The following is a 25,486-nucleotide window of genomic DNA, read 5'->3' on the forward strand; positions in this document are numbered from 1 at the left end:
CCCTGATTGGAGGCTGTTGGCAAGCAGAAGCCACAGGGCAGGCTGACTAGAAGTGGGGTTTCCTATGTGATTGGTTAAGTGTGCATATCTGGCTTTTCTCTGCTTGGTCCTAAGTCGAAAACAGGAATAAAAATTAGGTATGTTATCATCTATTAACCAAGTCCTGGCCATTTGGGGGCTGATTTTTACAGAAGTTATTGTTTAGTTTCACAGACTGTCACTAGAGGCAGCAATCAGACTTAGAGTAGGCTGGCTTCCTGGGTTGTTTGTCGTAGACAGAGGGTTGGTTTCCTGAGCAGGTTGCTGCAGGTTGTGGGTCAAAGTTCTACATTTATATATGGTCTGGTCACTGTTCATTTGTATATTCCTCCTCTCAAGGCGTTTTGTTCTTATGAATCAGTAAGGACAAAAAAACTCAGCTGATCATTTATTAGGTTAAGAATGGGAATTTGAAGGGCCTCTGTTTGGGCTTGTCATAGGTAAACAAGGGAGATATCAGGGAATCTTAAGGGAATCTTATTTAAGTCATTTGGGAGAAGTGTGGTGGTTCTTTGCCATAAGCCATTTCCAGGAACATAAAACGGTGTGTGTGTGTGTGTGTGTGTGGTTCTTAATATTTATTGTTTTCCAGCATCCCAAGGCTCAGGTAAAAATCCGACATTCTCACCTCTGACCATTATTTATACAGCCATATCCATGCATATGTGGATATATATGTGTAATGATGGACACAGACACCTCAAGGAAGTTAATCTGAACATCTCTATTGTATTTATATGTTTAATTTTTCCATCTCAAAAGGCAAAATATTTCATTTTGAGTCTTTCATTTGTGTATCTGTTTTCTTGAAAAAGAGATTAAATAGTCAGGAGTATGCCTAGGGCTGTTCATTTTCCTCCCAATGATACATTAACGAGGTATTTGAAGAAATTTAGAAAATTTTACTTACCTAATGAGATATATGGCATTCTAAGATTGAGAATGTGTCTCAGGCCATCATGAATATAAAGACTCCTTCCATATTACCAAAATTAATAGGTATCTTATCCCATGTTGGCCGTAGATGTGCTTCCTCAGGCTTTGAGCCTCTTCCTCTTAGTGTGAAGGGCACTGACATCTTTTTAACTCAACCCTGAGTTTAGATGATCACCATGATACAGTCTTGTGAAACTTCAGGGAACAGTGCTTGAAACAGATATAACAGACATTATACTTTAGGATCTACCAAGATTGCATTTTGATTCAGAGCTAAAAAGAAATGCAGAAAAGTTTCATTCATAGAATTCTTTATTATCACTCCCATCAACTTCCTGAAATTTAACTCTATGTAGCCATAATGACTCACTAGAAGAGCCTCAGGAGATCTGAAAGGGTTGTTCAAAACAGAGTGATCACACTGGGCCTTGAGCACACCTGGCCCCACCGTGACAACGTCCTACCCGATTTCAGATACTCAGACTCCACCATTACTTTCACTTACATTGGCGGCCCCAGAAGATGGGCATGTCTAAAATATCTTGAGGAGGACCTTCAACATGGCGGAGGAGTAAAACGTGGAGATCACCATCCTCCCTACAAATACATCAAAAATACATATACATGTGGAACAACTCCTACAGCACACCTACTGAATGCTGGCAGAAGACCTCAGACTTACAAAAATCAATGAGCTGACAGGGTCTTGGTGTTCTGGCCTGGTGGCAGGCCTGAGCCTCTGAGGTGAGAGAGCTGAGTTCTGGACATTGGACCACCAGAGACGTCCTGCTCCCACGTAATACCAATTGGCAAGACCTCTCCCAGAGATCTCCGTCTCAACACTAAGACCCAGCTCCACTCAACGACCAGCAAGCTCCAGTGCTGGACACCCCATGTCAAACAACTAGCAAGAGAGGAGAACAACCCCACCCACTGACAGAGAGGCTGCCTAAAATCATAATAAGTTCAAAGACACCACAAAACACATCACTGGACGTGGCCCTGCCCACCAGAAAAACAAGATCTAGCCCCATCCACCAGAACACAGGCACCAGTCCCATCCACCAGGAAGACTACACAACCCACTGAAGCAAACTTACCCACTGGGGGCAGACACCAAAAACAACAGGAACTACCAACAGGCAGCCTGCACAAAGGAGACCCCAAACACAGTAAGTTAAACAAAATAAGAAGACAGAGAAATAGTCAGCAGATGAAGGAGCAAGGTAAAAACCCACCAAACAAATGAAGAGAAAATAGGCAGTCTACCAGAAAAAGAATTCAGAGTAAAGATAATAAAGAGGATCCAAAATCGTGGAAATAGAATGGAGAAAATACAAGAAACGTTTAACAAGGACCTAGAAGAACTAAAGAGCACACAAACAATGATGAACAACACAATAAATGAAATTAAAAATTCTCTAGAAGGAATCAATAGCAGAATAACTGAGGCAAAAGAAAAGATATGTGACCTGGAAGATAAAATAGTGGAAATAACTACTGCAGAGCAGATTAAAGAAAAAAGAATGTAAAGAATTGAGGACCGTCTCAGAGACAACTGGGACAACATTAAACACACTAACATAAGAATTATAGAGGTCCCAGAAGAAGATAAGAAAAATCAAGGGACTGAGAAAATATTTGAAGAGATTATAGTTGAAAATTTCCCTAACATGGGAAAGGAAATAGTCAACCAAGTCCAGGAAGCACAGAGAGTCCCATAAATGATAAATCCAAGGAGAAACACGCCAAGAGACATATTACTCAAACTATCAAAAATTGAAAACAAAAAAAATATATTAAAAGTAGCAGGGAAAAACAACAAATAACATGCAAGGGAATCCCCATAAGGTTAACAGCTGATCTTTCAGCAGAAACTCTGCAAGCCAGAAGGGAGTGGCAGGACATATTTAAAGTGATGAAAGGGAAAAACCTACAACCAAGATTACTCTACCCAGCAAGGATCTCATTCAGATTCGATGGAGAAATTAAAACCTTTACAGACAAGCAAAAGCTAAGAGAATTCAGCACCCCCAAACCAGCTTTACAACAAATGCTAAAGGAACTTCTCTAGGCAGGAAACACAAGAGAAGGAATACACAATACAAATAACAAATAAGAAACCCAAAACAATTAAGGAATGGTAATAGGAACATACATATCGATAATTACCTTAAACGTAAATGGATTAAAAGCTCTAACCAAAAGACACAGACTGGCTGAATGGATACAAAAACAAGACCCGTATATATGCTGTCTACAAGTGAGCCACTTCCGACCTAGGGACACATACAGACTGAAAATGAGGGGATAGAAAAAGATATTCCATGAAAATGGAAATCAAAAGAAAACAGGAGTAGCAATTCTCATATCAGACAAAATAGACTTTAAAATAAAGACTATTACAAGAGACAAAGAAGGACACTACATAATGATCAAGGGATCAATCCAAGAAGAAGATATAACAATCGTAAATATTAATGCACCCAACATAGGAGCACCTCAATACATAAGGCAAATGCTAATAGCCATAAAAGGGGAAATCGACAGTAACACAATAATAATAGGGGACTTTAACACCCCACTTTCACCAATGGACAGATCATCCAAAATGAAAATAAATAAGGAAAGACAAGCTTTAAATGATACATTAAACAAGATGGACTTAATTGATATTTATAGGACATTCCATCCAAAAACAAGAGAATACACTTTCTTCTCAAGTGCCCATGGAACATTCTCCAGGATAGATCATATCTTGGGTCACAAATCAAGCCTTGGTAAGTTTAAGAAAATGAAATCGTATCAAGTATCTTTTCTGATCACAACGCTATGAGACTAGACATCCATTACAGGAAAAATATCTGTAAAAAGTGCAAACACATGGAGTCTAAACAATACACTACTAAATAACCAAGAGATCACTGAAGAAATCAAAGGGGAAATCAAAAAATACCTAGAAACAAATGACTATGAAAATAACACAGCCCAAAACCTATGGGATGCAGCAAAAGCAGTTCTAAGAGGGAAGTTTATAGCAATACAATCCTACCTCAAGAAACAAGAAACATCTCAAATAAACAACCTAACCTTACACCTAAAGCAATTAGAGAAAGAAGAACAAAAAACCCCAAAGTTAGCAGAAGGAAAGAAATCACAAAGTTCAGATCACAAATAAATGAAAAAGAAATGAAGGAAACGATAGCAAAGATCAATAAAACTAAAAGCTGGTTCTTCGAGAAGATAAACAAAATTGTTAAACCATTAGCCAGACTCATCAAGAAAAAACGGGAAAAGACTCAAATCAACAGACTTAGAATGAAAAAGGAGAAGTAACAACTGACACTGCAAAAATACAAAGGATCATGAGAAATTACTACAAGCAACTCTATGCCAATAAAATGGACAACGTGGAAGAAATGGATAAATTCTTAGAAAAGCACAACTTTCCGAGACTGAACCAGGAAGAAATAGAAAATATGAACAGACCAATCACAAGCACTGAAATTGAAACTGTGATTAAAAATCTTCCAACAAACAAAAGCCCAGGACTAGATGGCTTCACAGGCAAATTCTATCAAACATTTAGAGAAGAGCTAACACCTATCCTTCTCAAACTCTTCCAAAATATACCAGAGGGGGGAACACTTGCAAACACATTCTACGAGGCCACCATCACCCTGATACCAAAACCAGACAACGATGTCACAAAGAAAGAAAACTACAGGCCAATATCACTGATGAACATAGATGCAAAAATCCTCAACAAAATACTAGCAAACAGAATCCAACAGCACATTAAAAGGATCATACACCATGATCAAGTGGGGTTTATCCCAGGCATGCAAGGATTCTTCAATATATGCAAATCAATCAATGTGATACACCATATTAACAAACTGAAGGATAAAAACGATATGATAATCTCCATAGATGCAGAAAAAACTTTTGACAAAATTCAACACCAATTTATGTTAAAAATCTTCCAGAAAGTAGGCATTGAGGGAACTTACCTTAACATAATAAAGGCCATATGTGACAAACCCACAGCCAACGTCATTCTCAATGGTGAAAAACTGAAACCATTTCCACTAAGATCAGGAACAAGACAATGTTGCCCACTCCCACCAGTATCATTCAACATAGTTTTGGAAGTTTTAGCCTCAGCAATCAGAGAAGAAGAAGAAATAAAATGAATCCAAATCAGAAAAGAAAAAGTAAAGCTGTCAGTGTTTGCAGATGACATGATACTATACATAGAGTATCCTAAAGATGTTACGAGAAAACTACTAGAGCTAATCAATGAATTTGGTAAAGTAGCAGGATACAAAATTAATGCACAGAAATCTCTTGCATTGCTATACACTAATGATGAAAAATCTGAAAGAAAAATTAAGGAAACACTCCCATTTACCACTGCAACATAAAGAGTAAAACACCTAGGAATATGAGAAAACCATAATTCAAAAAGAGTCATGCACCACAATGTTCATTGCAGCTCTATGTCGTACAGAGTGAAGTAAGTTAGAAAGAGAAAAACAAATACCGTATGCTAACACATATATATGGAATCTGAAAAAAAAATGGTTCTGAAGAACGTAGGGGCAGGGCAGGAATAAAGACACAGATGTAGAGAATGCGCTTGAGGACATGGGGAGGGGGAAGGGTAAGCTGGGAAGAAGTGAGAGAATGGCATGGACATATATACACTACCAAATGTGAAATAGATAGCAAGTGGGAAGCAGCCGCATAGCACAGGGAGATCTGCTTGGTGCCTTGTGACCACCTAGCAGGGTGGGATAGGGAGGGTGGGAGGAAGATGCAAGAAGGAGGGGATATGGGGATATATGTATACGTATAGCTGTTTCACTTTATTATAAAGCAAAAACTAACACAACAATGTTAAGCAATTATACTCCAATAAAGATGTTAAAAAACAAAACAAAACAAACAAAAAAACAGAGTGATTGCCTTGTTTGTGAGGACATCTCTTTTATCACCTAAAAGTGAAATAAATTAGAGCGTGCCATTTCCACTGTTGCTAACTCACTGCTTAACCTATATCAGAGCTGTATACACGTATCAATCTTTTTTTTTTTTTTTTTTACACGTATCAATCTTAACATGATGTGAGGCTTTCAAAATCGAGCCGTAAGTCATTTTGAAAAAAGGAATCCAATAAAAGGAAACAAAGATTTTTATATAGGAGGCAGCATTCTAAAATTTAATTTTGAAAGAATCTCATTTAGAAATGTGAGATGTAAAATGTGTGACATGAAAGAGCTAGTGGACAACACAATGTCATGTGAAAGCAAGTATGAGAGAAGTGGATTAAAGAAGTACATCCTGGTGTCCCCATGTGAAAGAGACCACTTACACCATGGCTAGAGAAGCTCCCAGTCTCCCCAAGAAATGTGACTAAGCCTGATTAAATGTTAAAGTGTTCCATGTATATATTTGAATCCTCAATTATAAATGGGAAAAATAACCGAGTGAGCAACTGTGCATCATTAATCTTTGCGTATGAAGAGTTTTTGCTTGTTTATTTTAGATCAGTAGGGATCCATAAAATGAGAAATATTTAGAGGAAGAAAATTTTATAAAAACATTGTAATGAATAGTCAAGGTCCAAATACCCAAATATGGGCATCTTTAGGATGAGATACAAGAGGGGGAAAAGCAGCAAATGGGTAAATGAGAGACACCAGATAAGTTTCACAAAATATAGCTCTGGCTGTAAATATTCAGAGGATTTTGTTATTAGTTTTGAATCAGATTCTAAAAGAAACCAAGGTTAATTGATTAGATTACTAGAAAGTTGAGAACTTTGAGAGCAAAGTCCAGTTTTAAAACATAAACAAACTTCAGCCATATGTTTCCTGTGTGGACAAGAAAGGGGAAGCAGAGATGAGACAAGTGGGATTGTAGCTAAATCTGTTCCAAATTTCCATTTATTCAATTTGCCTCTACAAATAAATGCATAGCAACTAGACTGACCTAGTGTATTCTTTACAAAGGCTCTGGGTTTGTTTTTATTTTTGTTTTGTGTTTAGTTTTAGTCATTTTTTTTTAATACCAAACATTCAGTTGTTCAGTTGAATAACAAAACTGTCACAGATGTTGTATGCGTCCCATCTATATCCCCTTATCATTACCAATTTGATGTAAAATCACCTGACTTCCAACTGCTAGAATCTGTATTCTTTTACTGAGATCTTTGTCTGGCTAGTGAGCAAGATTCACACCCTAAGCAAGAGACCATCTGTGCTGAGGAATTGGGAGCAGTGCTTAACCAATATCTAAAGGGAGGTGATGAAAAAATACACCCATCTCCTTGGTGTTTGGAGGCATGACCTTCACACTGGTCCTGGGGTTTCCGCAGCAGAATTAAACTTCAGTGATTCACAGTGGTAGCTGGCTTGATAATGTGCCTTCCCTCCATTTTCTCATTACCCAGCCCCTACAAACAGTTTCCTTCCCCTTTCACATAAACTAGCTGTTAGAGACCCTGGCCTCAAGATATACCTGGGGAACTCAAACTAAGGCAAAAATCAACAAAGCAAGTCATTTTATATAATGTAAATACTATATCTCAGTTAAATCTTCACACTACAAGAATGTTAGGACAAAAATAACCTGTTTGATGATTAATTGGATCTCTGAAATCTCTGGATCGAGAGAGAGCGAGCCTGAGCCCTTGGGTATTTTAGTGGATATGAGAAATAATACTCATTCTGGTGCAGCCATTTTCAAGAAGCAAGGGACGCTGTGGGCAGCAACTCATGGTTGAAGTTGTGATATTGGCACATGTACTGAGCCATCACTCTGGCCTCCTCTCCATATGCACTGCACAGCTGGCCGGGCTGCTGGAGGAGGCTTCTGTAGCAGGACAGCCTGCTGGGCTTGAGATAAAACACACCTGCTCCTCACTGTTTCCTTCTGGGACCGTCTATGCTAAATGGGATGATCTCTTTTTCAATAAACACTGGGCTCAGTTATGGGCATCCAGCAGGCAGTGTGCGCCAGGACTGAAAAAAATGGCAGGATCTGCAGAGGGAAATTGATAGGACATTGTTCTAGGTAAAAAGAGAGTTGCATCTGCCAATTTATATTGGTCTCATACCCACTAGCATTACTGAGACATCCACAATCCTTAAAAGACTTACAGGAGAAAAATAAGCTCCATTCTCAAAGGACCAGAGATTTTCATTTGGTTCCAGTGGTCCACTGCCAGTTTCATGGCTTGATATTGTGATCCTTCAAGCAAAAATGTAAGGAAGACCTACTGGAAATTTTAATTGCTCTATAAGTTGATCACCAGTGTCCTTAAAATTCAGAGTATACTTAAGCAGTATTTTTACCTATGAAAAATTAAAATAATCCAGCCACCAGTACTCTGTGGTTCAAACTATCCCAGATTTTTTTTTTTCTTGTGCATTTTCTGTTTATAGACTTAAGGATCAGAAATTACTACACAAAAAAGCTAGATGGCTCTTGAATAAATATGTAAGTTTTGCCTCATATAAACATTTCTAATAAATGCATTGTTTCATGGTGTCTCAGAAGCTGTTACTGAGAGTCCCAGACTCTTATAAACCAGAACAATCTGAAATTTAGGAGAGAGGACAGAGACCACATCCCTAAAATAGTTTGGGCTGGAGAGACCGTCCCCCTAGTTCACTTTCTCTGCTAGAGCCTCGTCCCAAAGGCTAGCTCACTGCCCCTATACTAGTAGAGACAACAGAACTCTTGCACAATCATTCTGACACGTGCACTGCAGGATTTGGGGTTTACAGAAACACTGAACTTGAGTTTTTTTGATCTCCTATAGCTAGTTATTCTTTACTCCCAGGTATCCTGATTTTCATTTGACTCACAAGCCTGGTTTACAAGAAGGCCATGTTTCGATAGAACAGAGCTGCAGTTCCCACACATTAGAAAACCAAATACAGGGAGGAGAGAGGCTTTCACAGTTTTCTTTAGGATCCTATGTTAGTCTTCAAGAAGTCATGACATGACAATGTTTCCTCCCCCTCATACTGAAAAGTGAAGAGCAATTTGCTAAATTCAGACCAAGGGAGAAGTGAAAAATTGTGTGACAATTAATAATAAGGTTAAGGAGCTCTAACCATTAGGTAATTATAGAGCTTTTGGTAAATTTTGCCAACTTTGTGTTTGCCAGTACTTTACTATAGCTCCTTCTGTTGATAACTTCAATCAGGGGTTGTTTTTAAATGTCTGTGTGCATCCTTTTGAGATAAAGAAACTCATGAAAGGATAGCTCAATTTCTCTCAGCAATATTCAGTAGAAATATAATGCAAGGCACATATGTGATTTCAGATGTTCTAGTTGCCACTTTAAATTTTTTAAAAAAGTAAAGTTAATTTGAATGATATATTTACCCCAATGCATCCACAATTGTTTTTCAAGATTTAATCAATATAAAAATTATTGAGATATTTTACTTTATTTTTTGTATTCAACTTCTGAAATCTGGTGTGTAACTTACAATTACAGCACATCCCAGCTTGGACTGGCCACATTTCAAGGGCTCAATAGTCACATGGGACTAGTGGCTATCACGTTGGACAGCAGGTCTACCTGGTATCTAGATACAAAATCCAAGAATGAAAAGTGCTGCTACTTTCAAGCCCAGTAAGACACTCAATTGCTCTGATGGCATTTTTGGGAAAGAAGGAAACTTATATAATACAGTGATGAAAACTCAACAGCAGATAATGCCTTTTTCCAAAATAAATAGCTCACATTTAAGAATTAGGTCTACTGCTCAGCACTGTATATCTTGGAATCATCTCAACTTATTCCTTGGCATCTGCAGAAGGATACAGTGACTTTTATTGCTTCTAGGACATGATTTGTTTGGCATTTGAAAAGTAAACAATGACAAAAAATATAGAAGGTAAAAATATCAAGGGATTTTTTCATTGTACATTTGGGAGTTTTTTGAAGAAGAACAGAGTAAGTTCTTTTTTTTCCCCTCCATACCAGAATCAGTTTGTTACGATAGCATCATGAGTACAAAGAATGCTACAAAATTATTTAACAGGGCATCTTCTCCCCTAACAAATTGCCTTTATAATCAGTGGGAAAAGAAAGTAGACGTCATTTGAATGGCACCATTTTTGTTGGTGTTGTTTTTCTACTCACTGCCCACCACAAAGAATGAAGAAGTGCGTTGGCTTCAATTTGGGTGCCCTGGGCATGAAACTGTCCTGCTTTGTATCCTGGAAAGAGAGCATTCCTAGTTAATCTGGTATAGCCATGAAGCACCAACAAAACATTTGAAACTAGAATGCTAGTTTCCATAATGCTTATAGAGATATAAAACATTTTGTCAGGATATTAATACCATTTATATATTTCTGACTATTTGCAGCAAAGATGTGAAGCTAATATAAGTTATTATGATTTTTTTCCATTTTCTTATTGGAGTAATCTAGTGTTTCTTTCTAAACCCTTGACTTCCTTCTTCATATTCCTTAAGGGTTTTGCTCAACAAAACAAAGTGTATTATCCTCTCCAGGAATGTTCCCACCAGCTTTGTTTCAATGGAAACTATAATTGGGGCATTCAATTTGTGAATATTTACTTCTTAGCTCAGCAGCTAATTTACTACTTAGCTCAATTTGTGAATATTTACTTCTTAGCTCATTTGAGATGTTCAAAGACCAGGGAAAGAGGCATGTACCAAAGGGTAGAGCAAACCAGCAAGAGGCACCTGAAATGAGGTAGTAACTTAATGCCCAGACAATGTCTGGCTGGTATGAATTTTACACGCATAAAGTAATACTGAAATGTCACTGTAGGGTTTAATTTATTTGCTCAGGTTTTATTTTCTTATTGTTTTGTAGCAGCTGTTAAAAATTCTTACAGATTCTCTGTATTCCATTGACACTAAACTTTGGCTACTTATCTGAGTGACCAGAAGAGCCTTAAAATGTACTGATGACTGGGTCCCTTCCCTAAGATTCCAGTTTAACTCTCCTGGGTGTAGTCTGGGCATCTGGAGTTTTGGAAACTCCTCCGCAGATTCCACTAGCATCAGTGGAGAGCTCCTGCATGTGTAAAACTGACCACAGCTGTGCTGCTCACGGGGGAGGGGAGTAGAACTGTGGCCACTGCTTATCTCCTCCCAAATCCAATGTAGCTTGTGAAGCAGAGTCCCCGGGGGATGTTTAAAAATACAGAAGCCTGGTCCCACTCCAAATCTATTGATTATGAATCTGAGTGTTGAAGGTAGGGCAGAGCATGAATGATTCTGATACACAAATCCTGTTTAAAATCCTCTGCCATACCTCCCCTTAAACCATAATTATTTTTTTAATTTAGAAAACATCTATTTAAAACTTTTATTTAAAAGGACACTTTACATCACATTCTTAAATGGAAATCAAAATCACTTGTCATACACGATAAAACATAATGTAAATAAAACAATGTTATTGAATTATACTGGAAACCGTTGCCTGTGAAAACTTTGAGCCCTGCTCTTGTTTTTTGTTTTTTTTTAATTGAAGTGTAGTTGATTTACAACGTTGTGTTTGTTTCAGGTATAGAGCAAAGTGATTCAGATATATATCTATAGATATATAGATATATATGGTTTTTTTCAGATTCTTTTCCATTACAGGTTATTACAGGTTATTGCCAGATATTGAATATAGTTCCCTGTGCTATACAGTAGATTCTTGTTGTTTATTTTATATAACAAATAACAAATGTGTATCTGTTAATCTCAAACTCCTAATTTATCCCTCGCCCCTTCTCCTTTGGTAATCATAAGTTTGTTTTCTATATCTGTGAGTCTATTTCTGTTTTAAAACATACTTTTTAAACCACTGTCACAAATAAAGATTTTTGACTTCTGCTGAGTTTCCAAGCTTTTTCTGAAAGATAATACTTTCACCTGCTTAGTTCTGATGATTCAGTGCTATTTGTTTCTAGCTCTATATTAGATAATAACTCTAATTACCATTAATGAAGAGTTATGTGGCAAGATATTGCTAGTCCCTGAAGATACCAAAAGAGTCAAGCCTTGGTCCTTATCCTTAATGATCCACCACCTAGTGGAGGAAAAACAAGTAAATATTTATGACATAGTGTGTAAGGGCTCTAAAAAACCTGGGAGGACCATGGGGGATGGGTACAGGTAAGGAGAAGGTCACCAACACCGCCCGAGGAGTCCAGGTGGAAAAGCTTCCTTGATGGGACACATCAGGAGGAAACTCTGGGTGGCTAGAGACAGAAAAGTAGTGTGTTAGAGAAGTAGGAAAAGAGGCCAATAAGCTAGGAAGTAGAAGACACTTTAACTCATGCAAATTTCAATATTTAATCAAGACATAAACTGCTGTCTCTGGGGGCTTCGTGATGTCTCTCAACTTCCTCTTCTCCTTTGGAGTTCTGACTAATGGAATATATGCATAGAGCTCTATTAGTTTGGCACAGGACACATAAAAGGATTCAAGAAACAAGTCAGTGCCTTTTAGGACCAGCATCTCTGCTTCCTAGTAGAAGAGGACCTAATTAATTTTAATTTTAATCTCTGGTCAAACATGATGGCTAATCCTCCCTCTTTGGGAAATGGATTGAAAGTGGGTGATGGGGCCCAGGAGAGGGGGCAGAGCAGAGATTTCTCTCCCAGTCCTCCTGTGACAAAGACCATGAGCTGCTTATTAATATTCATTCTCTCTTTCTTCCTTAGTAGCATAACCAACCCATATTTTGTTCAGACTGACAATGTGTCCAGTTTAGAAGCAACACTTGCCAGTCCTACTTGAGGCATTGATATCTATGGGACAGACTTCTGTCTTGTGTGGTGTTACTGGAGGTTGCTGGGTAGAGCTTGTGGAAATTTTCCTTGCAAGAGTGGCATACTCTAAGGATGTACTAACTTTTATAGTTGGCCTTGTTGCTTCCACGAACCTGGAACTCAGATGTGATGGCTGCAGGCACAGAACCATCATATAAGAACAAATATGAAGGTTAGTAGCCTGAGTCATCCATAGCGACATGAAGTACGATGCCAGTATTGAATAGTCTATCTTGAGACTTACCCTTACTAGAGGGAAATATAAATTCCCTAATTTGTTTAAGCCACTTTTTGGGGGGAAGGAGTGGTGGTGTCTCTGTTACTTGTAGGAGAATTATAATTCCTAACTGATACTCTTTTCCACAGGAGAAGAAATGACAAAAGTAAGTCCCCTTCTCCATCCATAAGGCAAGATTGAAAAGTTTGGTATGAAGGTACAAATGCTTTCTACTTAAGGATAGCATGTAAAATTTATTGCCTTATAAATTCGTGTGCTACACCAAACTCCAGACCAAACAATAGCTGGAAAAGCACTCTTTTTTTTTGGCCTTGCCCTGCAGCACACGTGATCTTAGTTCCCCAACCAGGGATCGAACCTGTGCCCCCTGCAGTGGAAGCGTGGAGTCTTAACCACCAGACCTTCAGGGAAGTCCCTGGAAAAAACACTCTTTATAACCTAAAGGAAGAAATGACATTACAAGATCCTCAAAAATCTGAATTAATTCTCGAAACAAGAGAAAAATGTCATTCTTAAATAATGCTGATAAGACTAGCTTACCATTTCATGTTAAGTCAACTCCTAAAATTATTTTGGAGAAAACTTCTTCCAGGTTTTCTCAATTATTATGTGACCAGTTTGCAAAAGGTTGCCTCAGGCAGTGTTCATGAGAAGATGTGTCAGTCCCTTAAATGGAAGTGACAGCTGCTGGATAATGTTGGAGTTCTGGCTTTTGCCTTCTGTCCACTCACTGTGACAAAGTCGTGACGAGTCACCTTATTCTATGAGCATAGACGCATCCCTTATGAGGAAGAATGAGAAAATTACCAACACTACTTCTCTTTTAAAATTGACTGAGCAATTGTAAGAAATCTGCACAATTACGCTCACAAGTTTTTTAAGGAGCTGTTCATCATTGTGGACATCTCAGGCTTTCTACGGTTCTGGTTTAAAGTGAATGATGATCCTTAAGCTCTAATGATCAACTTTACAATAATGTTTTGCACAGTGATTTAGGGATGCAACATTAGGCACTGAGCTGGCATTACTCAATGGTAACAATATCCCACCATAGAGACCGAATGCTCAAGGAAAACATCAACAAAAAGCAATTTTTATTAATGAGGAAAAGAAATGAAAAAGAAGGGTTGGGGGGCGGGAGGTGATGGTGGGACGAATTGGGAGATTGGGATTGACATGTATACACCAATATGTATAAAATAGATAACCAATAAGCACCTGCTGTATAAAAAAATAAAATAAAATAAAATTCAAATATAAAAAAAAGTGTTGTTTTCCCCATTGCTTCTTTTAATAAAGAATTCTAATTTATAATGTCTCTGATGTTCTGGTATAGCTCTCAGTCCCAAGAATACCTGGAGTTTGTGGACACAAGGGTTTAGAGTTCTTAAGTCAAAATAGTGGGTGCATATAGTGGGTTTGTAGTTCAGCTGTGAGATCCCAACCTCAGACTTGACAATTTTCAAAAACGCTTTTGCTAGAAGCAGTTGTGTAAACTTGGGGCGGCAGCCAAAACCGAATTTTTTTTTTTAATTTAGTGAAAAGTCAGTTTGCATCTCTCTCTCTATACTTAAGGGATGACATTTTGCAGATTATTTTTGTCTTTAAAGATGATAGCAATTAGAATATACTACTGAGCCCATATCCTTACTAAGTCTCCTGAGAAGTAAATTGAAGAATTTCACAACCACCTCCATGATATTTTGGATGAAGGTAGAAGTAGACTTAATATTTCTGGTGTTTTAACTGGGAAAACCACTGGATACATTTTATTACTCATAAACTCAGCATGGCTGGGGACAGGAGAATGACTAGGGGTGCCAAGACTGGTTTTCCACACTCTACTCATTTGATAGGGTTGTGTGGCCTTAGTTTCACACATCGGAACTATTAGGAGTATCAACAAAGCAGAAAATTCCAATCTTGTTCTGCCAGCCCTATTTACTCAAATATCAATTCTCCTCCATCAACAGGCACATTTGTGTTTCTATTTTTACCAAAGCTGAGTACAACGAAAACCCTTCTCTCCTTTTGCCACTCCCTTTATATCCATCTCTCTCCGTCTTATTATGACCGACTTTAGCTGGAGACTGTGCAATGCAGAGCCAGCACCAGGGATCAGGAAAATGCCAGTGTGTCAGAGATAGGTGGCTTGCACTAAACCCATTTCCCAGACTCCTTTGCAGTTAGACGTGTCATACACACCCTTCCCTTTCCACCAACTTGATGCAGGTGGGTTTGGTAACCTTGGGGGTCATGTTTTAAAAGATGATGAAGACCTGAGACAGAAGAAAACTGAGTCTCTAAGTTATCAACTGGAGGAAACCTGCCTGCCAATCAATGTATCCAAGAAATGAACTGTCATGTTTGAGCCTTGATATTTTGGGGAATTTGATTGTGACACCAGCTAAAATTACTTTAACTAAGTAAGCAGAAAAAGAATCATTAGTATTCTGTTATCTCAGTGATATCCTCTTCATTTTGAGGGTCTCTTTAGGGAACCTGTCTCTTCCTTTCTTAGTTATTTATATGAAATCTGCCCCCACCCTTGTCTGCCTATGATCAAGATTTACACACCTCTTCCAATAACCCCAAACTATTTCCTCTCTCAAAACTGACCTATTCCTACCTCATGTCTTCATGGACTTTTTTTTTTTTTTGGAAAAATAACTAACCCACTCAAGTGTGTAAATACCTAAATGTGATTGAAAACATTGTCCCTCAAGTGCTAACACCTTTACATTTTTAAAGTTTCAACCCACTAATTTAAATTCATGACTAATATTAGAAACATAAATCAAGTGACCAACTTTTGGAAGTCAACCTCGTTTAGGAAGATTTTTGGCCCTTCCAATCCACATCTTATAATGTGTTTCCTATATAGTAATGTGCAAGGTGAGCCCTCAGCCTGGCAATCAGTTGGTCGCACCAGGTTAGGGATTATATCCTCACTAGATCAATCATATCCTCACCACTGCCATCCTCCCATTTACTCACCACACCCCCTGACCAGCCATGAAATCTATATTTTCTAGAGATTTTGAAATTGCTATTCTTCCAGTACAACCATGAACTACCAACTTGTTTCCTCCTTCCTCACATACCCTGATGACCCATGAAGCAGGAAGCCAGGGTGATTTCATTGAGGGCTATGGATGGCTCTTCTGTCAATTTCCCAACTTACGAATCAGTTAGAAAATACTAAAGCCTACATTAGAATAAACTAAGGTATGCGACTTCATGGAGATTTACCAAATAATGCCCTGCCCTTAAACTTGTCTTGCTAAAGTGTACTTGATTTATTAGAGAGATATTCAGTTGAGAAAGTCAGGTCCATTAACACAGTAGGTCAAAAGCATTCATGTGCTCTTCTGAAAATCTGCCCACACAGCTGCATACAGAGTGGCTATCATGTTCCACATAGACAGCTGTCCGGATAGTGCAGTCTGAACAAAACAGAATCTATAACCCCAGAAATGCCCAATGGCCTGTATTATTCTGTCTGAATGCCTACATGGGTCTAAAAACCTGGCAATGTATTGGGTTGTTAAATGGATAACAGCTCAGGCTTCACTCTGTCCTTCTTAGAAAATACTTGGTCTGTTTCCCAGCAAGCTTGTGAAAGTACAGGGACTGAGAATGCTGGCCAAAAGGCCTCGTCTTATCAGGACCCCCAATATCTAATTCATTTGTATATGGCCCCCCTGTGCATTAGAGCAAATTGCTAAAAATGCCATAAAAAGAGTTATTGTAGGGCTACTGAAGTTCTGATAGGTGATTGATGCCTTAATTAGGCCTGTTAATAGGCTTCGTAGTGGTATGTTGTAATAACTAAACAGTCATGTTGGGATTTAGGGTCACTATATTAGTTTGTTGACTGCCACTAAATGAGTTTTCGTTTTCATAACCTAATTATAATTTTATAGCTAACTCGTAAACTTAACTCCGCTCAAATACTATTTAAAAGGCTCAGAGAGGTGCTTATTTACCAAGCTTTGAGCCACTAAGCTGTAAGCCGTAAAAATTGAGCTGCAGCTATTACAATTCTCAGTCTTGGTAATAACTCCCCTCTAAATAATGCCCTACATTTCATAAAAAAAGAAAAGGTAAATTACATAACACTAAAGAGAAAGTTGTAAGTATGCACATAGTAATATAAAATTACATTCATTATTTCTATCAATTAAAAGAGAAAAATTGATAAGTGCTTTCAGTTCTCAATGTTACTATGAGGTTAAGCCTAATTCCAGTAAGTAGTGAGAGATACCAAAAATATATTTGGTTTCAAAGGCTGTATAAGAAAAACAAAACCCTTAATAATTGAAATTTAATATGGGAGAAACTCCTTCACTCTTTTTTTAACCTATACTTATTTTATTATCTTATTTAATTCTGTATTTGACCTACATAGACTTCAACATTTATTACATTATTAACAAAAGAAACATTTTCTGCATATAAAAGAAAAGGAACCTGCTTAAATTCTGATCCCTGAATATTATACTTAAATATTCTGATTTTATTTTATCTTACTCCTAAAAGATGCTTTCTATGTGACCTTCCATATGTTACATCACTTGTACCAAACAGTACCAGTGGGCAGGTAGGGATGAGAGACAAAGAAATCCATGCTTATTTGTGTCAAAGGGCAAATCACTTGTAGACCCAGATGCCTTGATTCTGGGCATTAAACTTTTTTGAAATGAATCCTCATAGTATATTGATGAAGTGAGTGAACTAAATAGGAAGATGTAATTAAAAATGAAGTTTTACAAATATGGTCCCTCTGCTATAACAATGGAAGTAAGATGAAGATCAGGCCCCATCCAGGGGCCCCTGAGACCTAAGGTCAGTTTGGTGGTGGAATTCCTGGTACTTGTAGAGAACATGGATGCAGCTGGAAGACAGCATTCAATGGTGTGATACAGAGGCCGTGCTAACTTAAAATGGAGATGCTGAATCCAAACCAAAGAGCTTATCGGTCCAGAAAAAAAGCGGAGATAGGGAGGTGGGTAAGATAGGTTAGAAATGAAGCAAAACAAAAACCAAGAGAAAGAAGTTTCAGAGTAAGTGAATGATGGATGAGAAGGCTCATGAAATAGTACTCCTAAGTTTACAGTAGAGTTTTACATGCTCCCAACACATGCCTGCAACCAGATGGTACAAGAAGAATCCTCAGCGAGAGTATAGACCAGGCTGGTGGTTTCAGGATTGATGATTAGGATACCTCATAACCAGGATGTGCATAAGAAAGTCCCAAGTTGGCAATTAGAGAGGATAGTCACTTGGTCTGATAATCTGACAAAATATACGCTCAGTCTCTGTGTGTAGTACACTATTGTTTGCATACATTTTGCTCATTTTTAACAGCGGTTAATTTAAATCTTTCTGTGTTTAGATATTACAAAAATCTTGTGAACAACCTTGTTTTGGAGAATGACTGCTTAAGAGTTATTCATTTTCAAAATATGATGATTAATTAATGTGTTCCTTCATTCGTCAACAAAGATTTCTGAACACTGTGTGCCAAGCCTGGTAAAACACACGTGATATAGCATAATAGAGATGCTGCAATCAAATCCTGAATCCAACACTTACTTGATGAATGACCTCAGACAATTCTGAACCATTTGGTACCTTAGTTTCCTTATCTTTAAGATAGGAACAATATTAACTTCACAGGGTTGAATTGAGAATTTGTTAAAAGAAAAAGAAAATGAGCTGATTAGAACATAGCCTGGTACAGTGTAAATAATTTGGGGATCATTATTATTATGAAAGAAAATAAGCCATATTTCTTGCCCTCAAAGAAAATATAGTTTACGTGAAATAAAATAAGTTATATAATAGAGGCACAAAAACATTTTGGGAGGTGTGATGTACATAAGTGGTAGTATATGACATACTAGCTGGTTCAAATGAGTATGAATTCTAACAAATCATTCTCCCTCTCAAGTCAGCCATTGTGATGACAGGCAATGGCCTTGACTTCTATCCCAGCCCAAAGACCTGTGCCAGTGAAAGCATCAAGAATAACACATCAGAGAGGCAGTGAAGTTTAACTTCTAAACCTGGATTCTGATTCAGGAAGAAGATGGTATAGTGGAACGGACATGAACTCAGATATAGATTTCAGTTCTGGTTCTAAAATTATTGCCTGGTCAACCCAGAAAAATTTGATAAACTTTCTATACCTTCTTACTCAACTTTTGCTGGATATTAGTTATTCCCCACAAGATTTATTAACGTATTATAGATGGTCAGAAAATGGTAGCTGCTATATCTCATCATTATTTAATATAAAAATATACATGACGAATATGAAATTTAAACATTTCATTTCTTTGTTTATAGCCTTCAATATGTTTTTAAGACCTTTAAGACAAAATCTCAATCCCTAAGCATAGTCTTTAAAACCCCTTCTAGACCTCATCCCTCCTCATCTCCAGACTACTTTTATCACTCCCTCCCCACCCCAGAGCCCCTGCCCCATATTCTGCCATTTTGTCACCAAACTTGAAAATCGATACTGGAAAGAGGCAAATGCTGGTAGAAAGGAAAGTTGCTTTTAATCAGAATGCCAGCTATCTGGGGAGATGGTGAACTTAGTGTCCCCAAAAACCACTTCTGAAGATTCTGCTTGGCCGTGAAAGATTTTAAAAGGAAAAAGGGAAGTAATCTCAGTTAATCACTGAGATGGGGGTCAGAGTCTTCATCACCCCCACTGCGTGCAGACTTGTCAACTCCTTGTGATCTTTCTTTCATGTTGTCTTGTTCACACAGTTTGTTCGTGAGATTACTGAAGGGGAAGCTAGGGAAGCGATCTGGTCATCTATTAATTACTTGTTCTTCATTTCTACTTCTTTGATCTATGGAAAGAACCAACAGCTTAGACAAGGTACTGCGTGATCAAAAGACTTGAAAGGTGTGCTAGGGCCGGAGATGTGTAGAGCATGGGGGTGTGTGGTTTAAGCTTAGTGACAAGACAAAAGGGGCCCCCTGCAGAGAGCTCTTTCCTGCAAAGAGCTCTTTCCTGACAAAAGCTGCTTACAATTTCTCTGTGACTTTGCTCACATGCTGTTTTCTCTGATAGGAAGGTCCTCTTGCCCCCAAAGACTCATTCATGATTTATCTCTCTCAAGAAACTTTCACTCTCCCATCTCCACACAAAATGAAGTGAGTTCCCTTCTTCTTCACTTCAAAGTATTCATGAGCACATATGTCTTGGTGTTTTATTTCAGTTGTTTCTCTACTTTTCTCTTTCCTTGACTTGAATTCCTTAAGATAAAAGACTGCCTTTCATACCTGCCTCTTAAGAAACCTAGCACCAAACTGGCCACATAGAAGTTGCTCAATAAATGTTTGTGGAATGAATGAATCAGTGTCTTTGGAAAATGTAAAATATAAGAGTAGGCGAAATCAGATTATGAACTTAAAAGTCCCCTTAAGGTGCTCAAGGAATTTGACAAGAAGGCCCTCCCCTCCTGAGAAGGCTCTTATCGTTTTGGAAGTTTTTGCATTCAGAAATATCTGGCTAAAAATCCCAGTTAAAGTAAATGCATCTTTGGCTCTGGGGAACAGAGGGGGCTCTGAGGTAGGAGGTGTGTGTCTATCACCACCAATTAATTTTTACTTTGGTACTCTGAGCATTGGGCTTAATAAATTCTTACTTTTTGCAGACTCTTTTATTGTCAGGGAGATTTTAGCTTAACCCCAGTGAGATCTTTCTTAAATACAAATCTACTTCATAATACATCTAAGGACTTCTGATTCCAGATGTTTTTTTGAACTGGCATCCTCTGGGAAAATTAAATTTAATATGTAGGCAGTAGCCTGATTAATTAAACTTAGGAAAAAAACATAGTTTCTCTCTCTTCCTCTCTTTTCTTCTGGCCAAAATAATTCAGTGCTTTTAGTTGGAATTTCCCACACAATTGCTTCTCCTCCATTTTATCTGATGGAGGAAGCCTGACCACTGGCAGTTATTACCCGACCCACTTTCTTCATGGTCAGTGATCTTTTGGTTGAGAACAAGAATTCACTCAAATTAACTCTAGCAAAAAAGGAGGAATTGCTTATAAGAAAGAAAGGGCAATAAGTATACTCAGACTCTCAAAAGACTCGATTTGGGACCTGGAAAACGAGAAACAAAGCTGTTTCTCTCTTCGTCTTTTAAGAATGTATCATCATGTATTTCTGTCTTTATCTGGGAATTTATTAGTTCTTTTCTCAGCCAAATGCTTTTTTCCTGCTTTTCCATATAAGTAGTAGAATGCAGTTGCTTCACAACTTGTCAGTTTATGAATCTTCTCAATATCAAAAGAAATTAACTAGGTATCATCTTTCAATCCTAGTTTCAAATGTTTGGGAGAAAGAAACTAATTAGCCCAAATGGGTCAGTGGTCTACCTCAATCTGCTGTAATGACAGGATGGCCATGGTCATGGGGGATCCTACACATGGCAGGGTTAATCCTAGTCGAGTCTGGAGGCACATTACTCACATTTCTTAGGGTAGATCCAGGTGGAGCAACTGCCTACCACAAAGAACAGTATTTCTACCCGACATAAATTGGTAGTTTGTATTCTGTAATTACCCTGTATCGGTATATGTTCACCACAGTGAATCAAATGCAGGGAACGAGAATCAGACAGTCTGTATGACTTAGCCCTGAAAATTAGAGATAAGAAAGATTCTCTTCCTTTTCTTGGCCAGTGCTTTAGACTAACCCACTATGTCCTAATAAATGACAGCTTTCTAACCAACAATCAAATAGCTACAAAACAAGACATAGTCTCAGTACTCCTTGAATTTTCCATTTGAATAAACATTCTAGAACTCTCCTCAAGACAGTCTCTGTCTTTTATTTTCCTTAAAGTAACCTTTATTTATCTCTAGCAATAGGCGTTTTACTTGTAATCTATGCATTTAATTTTCATAAAAATCTGGGTTATGTATAATTTTATTTCATACCATTTTATATATAAGAAAACAAAAGCACAAAAAGGTTAAGTAATTTATGCAAATCATACAGTTAGTAAAGGACAAGGAGGGTGGTGAGGGGCTAAAATTAAAAATTGAGGCTGGCGTCGGAGCCCAAACTAGCACTACTGGGTATCTTCATCTGCCTTTATTATTCATCTTCAACTTCCAGCTAATTCAATAAGTAAAGTGTCTATGATAGAATTCTCTCTAATTGATCTCTTTTAACCAGTTCACTAAGTCAAATGTGCTTTTCATGTCTTAACAAAACAGAGTGACTAATGTATCTGTGTTTTTCTTCCTACTATTTGATGCATTCCTCTTTATGTCTGTTTGAACTCACAATTATGTAATTTCATTAACTAGTGTATAGACTGATTAACTAAGGTAATTAAAATAGTTATTTCTATAAAGAAGAAAAATATTTTGTGAGAACTTAAGAAAGATGAACTCTCATAATAATAGTATTTTAAAATAGGCTTAGAAAAGATAATATAAAAATTAGGAAAAATGTTAATTCCACAGAATAACGTGGTTAAGAGTAATTAACAAAAATCTTTAAATTCTTGCTACATTTTAAATATTTTATAACTGAGAAATGTATATGGTGTATTATTGATATAACTGTAAAAAAGCTGTTAATTTCAAATACATATGCAAAGAAAACATTTGAAGGAAGCATATATCTTTTTCAATTCTATCTTTTTAGTTATTTTTTCATGGAAAACCATTTATTGAGCACTAACGATTTGCCTCATGTACATTATATATTTTATTGTTTAAATGTATTTTTTAAAGTGTACAATTCACTGGATGTCAATTGTCAGTATTCACCACTAAGTCTAAAATATTTTTAACACCCCAAAATGAAGTCCTGTACTCATTCACAGTCACTTGTCTTTTCTACCTCACCTACTCCCCAGCAACCACTAATCTAGTTTTTTTTGTCTCTATAGATTTGTCTATTCTGGACATATAAATGAAATTATACAATATATAGCCTTTGGTGTCTGACTTCATTAGGTTATAATATTTGCAAGGTTCATCCATGTTGTTCCATGTGTCAGTACTTTACTGATTTATATGGTCACTATATGGTTATATCACATTTATTTATCCATTCACCAGTTGTTGGACATTGAATATGCTTCCACTTTTTTTTTTCTTTTGCTGTTATGAATGAGGCTGCTATGAACATTTATGTACAAGATTGTGTGTGAATATACGTTCCACTTATGTTGAGTGTGTGCATGGGAGAGAAACTGCTGGGTCATGTGGAATGATGGTTAGTTTCATATGTCTAATTGACTAGACTATAATATCCAATTATTCAATCAAATATTAATACAGGTATTACTGTGGAGGCATTTTGTAGATCTGGTTAGTATCTATAATCAAATGACTTAAGGTAAAGGAGATTATCCATGATAATGTGAGTAGGTCTCACTCAATCAAGCCATAGGAGAAAAATTGAGGTTTCTATAAAAAGAAGAAATTCTGCTTCAAAACAAAAATATCAGCCACTCTCTGAGAGTTTACAGCCTGCCAGATTGGCCCATTAGTTTTGGATTTGGCACCCTCCACAATCATGAAGCCAACTTCTTGAAGTAAATAAACCAAACATATATCAAAATGTTTGTGTTTCTCTGGAGAGTACTGACTGATTCAGACTTTGGTACTGAGAGTTGTTTTGAGGAACAAAATCTTTTTTTTTTTTTTTAATTGAAGCATAGTTGATTTACAATGTTGTGTTAATTTCTGCTGTACAGCAAAGTGACTCAGTTATACATATATATATATTCTTTTTCATATTCTTTTCCATTATGGTTTATCCCAAGATACTGGATATAGTTCTCTGTGCTATACAGGAGGACTTTGTTGTTTTTCCATTCTATATATAATAGTTTACATCTGCTAATCCTAAACTCCCAATCCTTCCCTCCCCTACCTGCCCTCGCCTTTGGCAACCGCAGGTCTGTTCTCTGTTAGTCTGTTTTGAGGAACAGAATATTAAGGACACGTTTTCTGCGTTGGTTCTGTTTTTTTGGAGTTGATTGTCTAATCTGATTAAATTTCAAGGCACTGATGACTATTTCCAGTGATAAAGAGAGCGCTAGCAGTCCACGTGGCAGTGGAGATGTGCAAAACGACACCATTTCCTACTTCTAATCAAACACTTAAAAAAGATAAGTTTCTGGGTGACCATGTATTTTATACTTCAGGGCATTTCTGTAAAACGAATGAGTATAATGATATTGGCTGGTTGCTCCTAACTTCTGGAGAAAGTAGGAGATATAAAGACGTTTAGGACTTCACATTCCCAGCTTAAGCTTTGCATAAATGACCTGAAATTTTCTGTCTACCCTGAAAGAATCCATTAAGTCCCACAGCTATAGGCCTGATATTTCTGAAAATCAAACCCAGACTCATTGTATAATTGGTTGAATCACAACACAAATTGAACTCCTAACCTCTCAAGGAGATTTCTGTTAAAGTGAAGTCATTAGTTGGGAAAAAGATGGGATCTTGAAAATTAGAATAAGGATATGTGGTCATATCCCATTGAAACTGGGGACATCAAACCTCTGAATTCCACTGTCTTTTTTGGCTGCAGTCTGGCACACCTTTCTGAGGAGTTCAGCCTCTTCCTGAGGAGTTTAAACCAGCTTTGCCTGAAGAAACCATAATGACCCCTCTTTTTTTCAAGACCTAAAGCTGGATTCATGTCCCAACAAACCCAGAAGGGTAAGGTCAGTGGTGAACTACAGAGAGATGATCTATACATCCAAAGAGCCATACAATCAATTTTTCCAAAGTATATGAACAGAAATCTGGGAAATATGTGTAGAAATTAATGTTAAGGGTGCAGAATAATAGCGGTGGAGAAAAAAAAAAAGTTGGATTAGACCAAGTTAATTCATATTGGACCACTAAGCAGAGAATCTGGATTCAATGTTGCAACTCAAGAGGTTAGAAAGTGCTCTAACATGGGTGAAACATGCACCAAGATGTGGTCTACACTAAAAGAAGCTGAAATGCCAAAACAGTCTTGGTATACCATAGAAAAGGGGTCCAAAAGCTTAGGGAGATTAAAATGGTAGAATGGATTTATCATGTAAGACCTGGTCACTAACGCTGGTAGGGTCCAGAAGACACACCTTTCACTATGACTCTGAAAAATAAATTCATAAAGGGTGTCCCAGGTTTCTTGAACATCTTTGTGGTTGTTCTTTCCTGTAGACCAGAAACTAAAGTGGAAACTGTTACCACTGAACTGGGGTTGTTAAATGCAGTAGGGGAATAAATGTATACCAGGATGGCAGGAGCCAGCGACCACACTTAATTGCCGAAGACAAGGCAGGCATGGTTGCCTTAATAGACAGAAGGTCAAAGCAGTTAAAACAATGTGACTCACAGAGACCTAAGACACTGGCCAGTTGATCATGGTGTTCATAGAAGAG

This window comes from Balaenoptera ricei, chromosome 7 (assembly GCF_028023285.1).
Source record: "Balaenoptera ricei isolate mBalRic1 chromosome 7, mBalRic1.hap2, whole genome shotgun sequence".
Lineage (NCBI taxonomy): Eukaryota > Metazoa > Chordata > Mammalia > Artiodactyla > Balaenopteridae > Balaenoptera > Balaenoptera ricei.